The 9,965-nt window shown below is 39.9% G+C and overlaps 1 non-coding gene across 1 annotated transcript; it reads left to right on the top strand.

Annotated features, from left to right (window-relative positions):
* Positions 1 to 854: 854 nt before the first annotated feature.
* On the top strand, positions 855 to 1,018 carry LOC121920042. The gene has a single exon (XR_006101623.1). It is a non-coding gene; the product is annotated as a U1 spliceosomal RNA (small nuclear RNA).
* The last annotated feature ends 8,947 nt before the right edge of the window (positions 1,019 to 9,965 follow it).

Below are 9,965 nucleotides of genomic sequence, written 5' to 3'. Positions count from 1 at the left end.
GAGAGGGATGGAAGTGGTGTCCAGCCCAGGCCAAGGTTGGCTGAAAAGCTCCCAAGGCTGTCTGCCAGGCATTGGCTGAGCCTCCGAGGGAAAGAAGAAGGGTCCCCAATTTCAGCTGCCCTTCCTGTGGCATCCACCTGGTCAGTGAAGTCCTCAGCACACCTAATGAGGTCGCTCTGCCCCATGGCTGAGGCAGCTGTGGACATGGCTGGGCAGGCAAGCATTTGGTCTGTGGGATGCGTGTCTCCTGCTTGGGTAAGGCGGTGGAGGAGGACAGTGGAGAGGCGACTTTTCAAAAGCAACTGTGACCAGCTCCCAATGAGTGTAATTTTGGAGGGATGCGATTGAGATCAGTCATTCACACTTGTTGAACACGCTTCTTTTCAAAAGAACTGCCAAAAAACCTAGTGTTTGGAGAGAGCTTCCGAGCAATTCCAAATGATCGCGGTCACATCGGAAGCCATTTCCAATAGAGACAAGGCATATATACAGCAATCAGCAATTGGCTGAAATCATAGTGGGAATGGGCCCTTAGTGGAGCAGTTTTAGATTATACTTTACTGAGGGTAGTAAAATAAGATGTGCAAGATTCCGCATATGTTCTGTGCAAAACTTGGTCTCAGCTGTTTGATAGTTCTCCTATTTTTCCTCTCATTTGCAGACTTCAGTTCAGAGGTACCTCCTGCATCTTGTGGGTAAGGAAGAACTGAAAATTAGAGATGAAGGGGAATTTCATTTGGTTCATATCTGAAACTGAAATGGCCCAATTTAGGAAAAATCAGACCAGCTATCCTTCAAATCTGACACACCTCAGTTTTGCAAGACTTCATTGAAAAAAATGCTCAAAAGTATAGATACTTACCTGGCAGGGGAGACACCATGATCACGAAGGTGGTTTTCCCAGGGTGAGGCTCATCCATTGCACTCCGGGTGTGCTGACCCCTGCGATTTCCCCAAATGCGGGAAACTCGACTGCATAATTTGTGGTAGTGGGGGACTGCGTTCACGCTTTCCCCTGGGGAAAAAAAAGTATAGATATTAAAGTGTGTGTGTGTGTGTGTGTGTATCAAAAATGTATGAAAATAATGTTTAACAACACATCAGGAACATTGCTTGCAAAGAAAACTGTATTAGGCAAAATGTTATACAAAATGGAAGATCCCATTATTCAAAAAATGGTTTCTCCTGGCTTCTCCCTGAATGCTTCATCAATGGAAGGAAAGTGGGAAACCTCAATTACATTTTAGAGGTGCGACAGACGATCCCACCTTTGCATTTCTGCAACAGTTCAGCAATGTTTTATCCATGTAAGTGCCTTTGTGTGATAAGGGCCTCTTTAGTGTGGGTCGAGGGGTGGAAACCCTAAATTGGTTGTAAGCATTGTGTAAACATCACATGATTTGAGGTTTGGGCCTGTGTAATGTAAACAGCACACAATGAACATGGGTGGAATTTGGGGTTTCAAACTAATATAGACAAGTCCTCTGTCTGCTTCAACCATTTTTCTGCATATGACAAGATAATATTATTTCAAATTGTATGGTACTATTAAGTATCCATTAGCAGTAGAAGATGGAGTGTCCTAATGGATTACTAACTATCCATTAAAATGGCTATAAAGTGTTAATGTTGTACCTCTCATTGTGGAAAAATACATGGTGTGTTTTCTAGCAAATTAATTCTATGACACATGTAGTACTTGGAAATCTAATTTCTCTTATTAGGGCACAGCCATTTAATAACAGCAGCTGTCCAATAATTCAACAGGGTTTTTTTTTAATTCTTACATAAAATGGATCAAGAGAACACTTTCAGACATAGGACTAAAGTTCTGGGTTTATTCTGATTGGGTCCACTGTTAGAGAAAGTTTTAAAGAAAAAAAAAGTTAAAAGGCAACACTTGCTGTGATAATGCATTTCAGTGCATAACCCATTCCAATTATTTCCACAACACAAATCTGCCAACATTATGGAAAGGAAGGATTAGTAAAATCAAGTAAGCCAGGGTAAAATGGATGAAGACAAGAATTAATGTAATGGGATTAATCAACTAGTTTAAATGAAAAGGCACACATTAAACCTTTTCCTTATTAAATGGGACATCAGGCAAACAATCCTAAAAGTTAAAGATCCACAGCTATTTTAAAAAATGAAATAGCTCAGTTCAAAGATTATTATTTAACATTATCAAAAATACCCTGCCTCACATGTATTAGGATTAACATTCTAGTGTAATAAATGAAAAATTCCAAATAATAATAATAATAATAGGATTTATTTATATGCCGCCCAATCACTGGGAATCTGGGCGGCTTACAACAGAGGGGATAATAGACTGTTCCCTGCCCTCAGGCTTACAATCTAAAAGACACGACCCAAAAGGAGAAGGGAATGTTGAGGGGGGGGGATCAGATCCAGCAGTTCTTCTCCCCCTCTGAGGCCTGGACCAAGGCAGATGGACCGGAGGGAGGGCTCTTCTTCTTCAGGCTAACCCTGGTGGAGCTGGGCCTGCCTAGTCAACTCCCTCATAGGCTGGAAGATGACAGTTATGGAGGGAGGAGTCTCTTCTTCCAGGCTAGCCCTGATGGAGCTGGGTCTGATGCAGTGATATATCAGAGTTGGACACATCTCCATCTGGTACAAAGAAAACCATGCACCATAGTACTTGAGGGCACAAATATTGTCTTATTATAAAGTAATTTTCACAGGTAGTATAGCCCTTGTTGAGACAAATATGCTAAAGGCACCAGATCCCATCTAATCTTGGAAGCATCAGCCCTGGTTAGTACTTGGATGGGTGACAAAAAAACGAATACCAGGTGCCGTGGGTTATATTTCAGAGGAAGGAACTGGCCAACTACCTCTGAGTATTCCTTCCCTTAAAAAAATCGATGAGATTAATGGGGTTCCCATAAATTAACAGGTGACTTGAAAGCACATACATACATTTAGCCCTCACTATTGGGTAGCTGGGCTTTTCTCATCATAGCAGTGGAGAATCTCCTTTCCATTTTGTTTTAAAACAGTGAGTGCAAGAGACTGCTTTCAAGCTGAGGCTGCTTCAAGTTGAGATTGATTTTACTTTGTTTATTAAATCAGAATTATAATCTAAAAAGAGATTGCAGAAGAATGCAGAGGCTTGTTTTATTTTTACCTTCAAAGTTGTTCCCTGACTCCTCCAGCCATCCCTGTCCTATTTTCTTCCTATCTTGCAAGGTGGTCTTCTGAAGTCTCATCTGTTCTGAATGGAGCCACTGCTCCTTGCTTTGAAAGTCTGCTCTGGAGTCTCAGTTGTTTGTACAGGCTTCCCTCTTCTGCCTGCTCCCCTGTGGTTTTAGTTATTCTTGTCATAGATTTTGCTAGCTCTTTCTTTCTTTCTTTTTTAACAAAATGGTTCTTATAGGATCACTTCTTTGAATATGGCCTGGAATGGCAGCTATGTTGTGGTTAGGGAAGTCTGCCACCTAGTGACTTAGGACAGATTAAAATTACTAATGCATTCTATACGTTCCCTCCCCCAAACCTCCACCCTCAAAAATAACTCCAGTACAGTATATGCATTCCCTTAGTGGGCATGCCAAGCTTCAGCTGTCTAGGTTTCACAGGACTGATGGCTGGTGGGGACAAACACACACACACACATTATTTGACAGGTTACATTTGGGGCAACTTTAATGAACACTTGTTAAGCTTCAGTCCTGTATAGCAGGGATGGACTACATGGGTCCTTCCAGATATTGTTGCACTATATCTCCCACCATGCCTTATCATTGGCTATGTGGACTAGAACTGACAGGTATTCCAGTCTAACATGTGGAGGGCCAAAGGCTGACCACCCCTGCTCTGCAGTTAGTCAGACTTAGAGTAAATCCACTTGAAAACATGCATTGACTTTTCTTGTTAGTTTCAAAGTTGCTGACACCTGCAAGTCTGATTTAACTTAGATGTTAAATCTTAACTTAGATGTTAGCTTACTTTCAGTGTAAAGGGGGAGAGTTATGAAAATGTTGACTCTTGTATTGTAAAGTATAGTTGGATGGATTTTGACTTGCAACTCTGAATTTTGCTGAGTCAGACAAGTTATGTCAATACATTTATGAAACCACACTTTCAACCTTCAGCACTTAATTGGATTTGTGTAAACTACTGCTCATTATGAGTTATGCTAGGCGGTTGCTTAGCCCACAACAAAACCAGACTCAATTACTGTCTGGCAGAAAAAGACTTCTAAAGTTATTTGGCTCACATAAAAGAAGGAGAGTTAGACTTTTGACTTCCAAGAAACGAAAGGTAAGGATTTTGTGCACTTAGGGTTTGTTTGTTTTAAATAAGTACTTTCAAAAATTCAAAAAAATAATTCACAAGAAGAACAGAAAAAGTTCAAGTTTTTGTAAATGAAAGTGGGGGAAAATAAAACAAGATTTGTCCATCCAGATTTTAGAGTTCTTCACATCTGAAATTCTGGATTTGATTCTTTAGATCGTTTATCAGGTTGAATTGAACACAGGTGCAAGCTAGCTGTATGTTCAGCTGGCCACAAGATAGATTTTCAACATATTCAATTCTGAAATGACCACATATAGCTCTTCCCAGCTGGAATAGCACTTCCTATCATTATTAGAGATTTTTTTCTCCGGCTGTCTATGTGGAAATGTGTGTGTTCAGACTTCTACACAGAAGCAGAGCCTTCTTGTATTTGGTTTCCTCCCTCAAATCCCACCAGCTTCATTTAGTAACACCAGTTATCTAACGGAAGAGTACACAAATAAGTTGAAATGGGAAAAGAAGGTAAGAGTTTGACATTTATATCTTCACTTGAATAGAGAGAGAAAATGTCCTGAAGTATATTTATTTATTTATTTTCCTACCTTTTTCCGAATATGAGATCCAAAGCAGCATACAACATTTTAAAAGCCTAATACAACTTTTAAAAATATAAAAGTTAAAACACAATTAAATTAAATTTCTATTGTAAAAAAAACCCAAGTTAAAAACAGTTGACAACATCATTGGAACAAGTTAGAAACAGCATTAAAATGCTCAAAACATAATAAAATAAAAACTCAGCACCCTCATTAAGGGCTTCACCTGCTGCAAAACAATAAAAACCAAAGGCTTCCTTAAATATACCAAAGGCTTCCTTATCAAAAGTAGGCATTTTAATAATCATGTAATAAATATGCACATTTCATGTTTAGTGTACTTGATTAGTGTTTAGGTAAAACAAATCTGCATTATGAACTTATCTGTTTCAATGCTTATTCCCTCTCCAATGCTTAGTCCATCTCCATTCACATTATTGAATATAACAAGTAACACTATTCCCTCGCCATAATGTTACACGTTATATTCAATGATGAATATTAGACTTTGAGACATAATAATAATAATTTGTTTTATTTATATACCGCTATTCCAAAGATCATAGCAGTGAACAGCAAGTAAGCTAATTAGCAAGTAAACTAATTTGCCCCCAACAGTCTGGGTACTTATTTTAGCGACCTCGGAAGGATGCAAGCCTGAGTCGAGCTTGGGTCCTTTTGCTGGTCTTGAACTCGCAACCTTGTGGTTTCGAGTGAATGGCTGCAGTACAGGCATTTAACCATTGCACCACCAGAGCATAAGACAGGAAAGCTGTCTATTGTCAGAGTCTGCAGAATTCATAAATGACAAGGCAGGGCTATGGCCTGGACCCTTTGTCCATCTTGGAAATATGGCCAACTGCAAGCTGGAAATTGCCGAGGCTTCAGAGAGGTTGGCCATCTAGGGCCCCATTCCCACCGGCTCATTTGCCCTGGATAGAACTGGGCAGATCTGGTTGCCCCCATATCGAATCTGCCCAGAAAGAAGTTCGTACTACCTTTTACCTTGATCATTGCAATTTACCCTTCTGAAGTTCACATTTGCAGTCCCACTTTAAAATGGAGCCTCCTCTGTTGTCAATCAAATTCACTTCCGCTTTCGTCAAAAGTGACATATCCTACAATCATTGGCCAACTGAATGGATGCTTTCCCCCCTCCTTTTTTTTTAAAAAAAAATTCTGTCAGCTTGTCAAATTAAAAAACCTCCGTGTGTGTGTGTGTGTGTGTGTGTGTTGTGTGTATTACCCTAAAATGACCCCATCCTGGGGTTTTCTTGGCATGATTGATTCCGAGGAGATTTGCCATTGCCTTTCCCCTGAGGTTGAGAGAGTGTGACTCCCCCAAAGTCATGAGTTTCCACAGCCTTCCCTCTGAATGCCAACCTCTAGCTTCCCCTTTGCTTCCAGCCCAGCATTTTCTCCTCTTTGGAGCCTCTTCCGTTCCCTTCCTTTCAAGCCCAACGCCACCTCCAAAGCCCTTGCCTCCCCTCTCTTTCCGTCACAGTAACAATAATAAAAATAATAATACCTCACCTCAGAATGCCAACTCTGGATTCTCTTTCTTTGATTTCCCTCTGATTTCCACCCCAGAATGCCATTACATATATACATATGTAGCAAAAACATGCATACATTGTATCAATTTGCCAAATTGAAAGGGAAACATTTGTAACATTCACATTATAGCATTCACATATTACACACAATTTTTTTTTTTTAAATGCCACTTGCAAAGTGACTTGCCATGCCGGCAGCAAGCAAATAAGAAGGAAATGTAGCACAAGCAGACACATTCTATCAATATGTGTCTGCTTGTGCTACACAAGCATACGCATAATCTGTCAAAAATAAAATTACACAAAAAAAGAGAGAGAGAGAGAGAGAAAGCTGCCTGCGAGAGAGGAGCCAAATTCCACCCTCTGCCCTCCCTCTGCCCTAAATCCCTCCCCTGAACTTGACCCGATCATGACTGGGGCCATGTTCACATTTGCTGGCTATTTTATCAAAAGATACAGAAAATACTCCGCTTTCAAAAGACCCACACCAAGGGAGATTTGCCCCTTAATGGGTTTGCAAAAGTGTAAAAAAAAACCAGTGCCAGTATGAACTTCCCGCTTTTAATCTGGTTTCTAAACTGTTGTAAATGGTAGTCTGAATGGCCCTGAGATTTCAAGGAAGGTAAATATCTACACTTGATTGGCTTTTTTTGTCTGATGCATGCAGACCCTTTGTTCCATTTTGAGCAGATTACCTAAGAGCCTTTATCAGAACTTGAAAGGCACCTCTGCCTTTTTTCATGCACATATTTTGGGTTGGATTTTTAAAAAAACAACATTGAGGTCCTGTTTTGCCAGAGGTATTCTCTCACACTTAGGAGACCACCATCCCCAAGTTAAGAAGAGGTTAAGAGGCAGACAGAGAAAGAGAATCTCCCTCCTTTAAACTCGTGTCTCTCTTTGAGACGTGCTCCTCTCTCCGTGTGCCCTTTCCTTCTCTTAGACCTGCCTCCCAGATTTCTGCTGCTCCAATCTCTAGTCATTTTCACATCAGAGGGTGAGAAAACCCATATGTGTGTTGTAGCTTGTAGCACCTTAAGCTTAACTCAAGCCCCTTTAGTTTGGATAGAAGGGTTTTTCATTTTCATGCTGTTTTCTCCTCTTTTACTTTGAGAAACATCATTCATTGAGTGAAGATTGTTCTGTTGGTTTCTGCTGCTATCTTTTCCTGACTTTTAAATAAATAAATCATTGGTTTTGCTGCAAAATCAGCTTCTTCATCTACCTTATTTTCACTTCATTCTGGTTCATTGTCTCTTTTTGAAACCTTCAGCCTGTGAGTTCCTGCAAAGAGTGAGTGCCTGGAAGAGCTTTTTGCCCCCACCAGTAAAGCCAGAACACTGCTCTTAACAACAGAGGATTCTAGAAACTGTAGTTATTTGAGGGAAGGTTTGTCTCATTCACACATCATCCTTAGCAGCTTTTTTCCAAACTACAGCTCCCAAGAGGCTCGGTGATAAAACAGGACAATTAAAATGATATAAAATGGCTTCATATATCTGGTAAGGGAACATCTTCAGAATCTTTCACAGTACTCTCGCAGGAGATGTGAGAAATGAGAAATAGCAACTCAAGATCAAGAAGACTCCAATCATCCAACAAATACAGATGTTTCTGTCTTTGGCAAATTCCCTTTTCAAGCTCCAAGTACATACGCCTTTGCCCTCTCTTCCACAGTGCAAAATGTTGCTCATGCTCAAATTAATATAGGACATTTGTCTACAAAGGCTCCCTCCTTTGGGATAGTTCCATAACTCCTCTCTTGACTCATGTGTGCATTAGCATTCCAGTCCCTGCAAGGAATCTGTCTGTTCATGGGTCAGAAAGCCTGTACATTTTATATGGCTGGACAGCCAATCAGGCTTGCAAATTGGACCTCTCACGCAAGCCATGCATGGCACGTTATGTTGCTCCCCTGTGGCTGAGCCTTTAAATCTCTTACCCTGCAGCTACAGCCCCTCTGACAATGCAAGAGGAGAAAGAACATACATGCACATGGTTTTCAAATGAAATTAATCCATGTTTAAACATAAACATGCATCCCTTAAAAACCCATTAATATATTCTTAATCCTCTTGAATTCCATAGTTAACAGGTACATACAGCAGGCTGCTTATCCCTTCTCCTTCTCCTTCTCCTTCATCATCGTCTTCTTCTTGAACATGTTCTTAAGATGAATATTGTGGAGTAACCTTTGCACATCTCCTCTTCTATTTGAAGATTCCTCTATTTGAAGAACTGAATATTATATCATTTTCCTAAATTAGCCATTTGTGCTTTGTTTTGAAACTCAGGCATCCTCAAAAAATGTGAATGTCCTGAAAAAGAGAATTCTATTTTCTTGCCATTTGAAGGGAGCAAGAGAGAAGAGCAAATCGATTTTGATTGTATAGTTATTTATGTTCCAGTTGCATCAAGTAGTTTTTCAATAATTGATTACAGTTTGGATGTGCAGATATCACTGTAAAAATTGTCCCTCTCCCCCAGAAAGGTAAAAGGGATTTTCTCTGCATGGCAAAATGATTTGTTATTGTACCCTCTGATACTGCCCATTCTCCTATTTGCCCATTTCTTTCAGCCAATTAATATGAGCATGAATTAGGGCAGGGTATAGGGGGCAGATCTACCAGTTTGACTTTCTTATTCCTCCCCTCACCCTGCTTTTTAACCTCAGGTTACTGCCATCCGAATATAATTCCTGACTATCTTATTAAATTATTCAAAAACAGGCTTAATTTCCTCCATTTGCACAAGCCAGATTCAATGGGTGCAGCTTTCCCAGCATGCCTATTGCTGATAAAAGACTTTCACAGGTGGTGTTGACGGGGAAATGGCAGCTCTAATTCAACATTAATATGGTTGATTTTGCAGAGATTCATCCCTTGACTTGGACAATCAAAGCCTTTGACCTCAATGGATGGATATGTCAGTTTCAGTTCCTCCTACATCCAAATTTCAATCTATTTCCATCCAAAATACAAAGAAACATGCACATTTGGGGTAATTCTTGGACTAAATGAATTAGAGCAAAATTCTTCCTCATCCCTAGGACAGTGCATTTCTTCTGGATGATGGCTTAAATTATGGGTCCTCTTTGGTTGTAACATTTAAGTATTCAGCTGCAGAAAATTCAGATCTAAATCCACTATAGAATACAAATGAGAAAAGAGAAAAGTTAATCCTTAGAGAACAGGGTCATTTGGAATTAAAAATAGAAGAAAAAGCAACATTAGAATTAATTAGCAGGATTCAAACAGTCCACCTGCCAAGCCTATCCTAAAGGCCTTGAAAGGAAGAACAAGAGCCACCATTGTTTTAAATATGTGTTCTATTGCAGAATTAATGCAGCTTGACACTGCTTTACCTATTATGCCTTCATCCTTTGAAATCCTGGAATTTGTAATTTGTTATGGCACCAATGGTCTCTGTCAGAGAAGGCTAAATATCTCACAAAACTACCAATTCCAGAATTCCACAGCATTGAGCCATGGTAATTTAAGATGCATTTTTCCTGTAGTTTGGATGCAGTCTAAGTTGGCTAATAAAA

This window comes from Sceloporus undulatus, chromosome 1, assembly GCF_019175285.1.
Source record: "Sceloporus undulatus isolate JIND9_A2432 ecotype Alabama chromosome 1, SceUnd_v1.1, whole genome shotgun sequence".
NCBI lineage: Eukaryota > Metazoa > Chordata > Lepidosauria > Squamata > Phrynosomatidae > Sceloporus > Sceloporus undulatus.
Note: the sequence above shows the minus strand (reverse complement) of the source record. Positions and strands in the feature narration are given on the sequence as shown.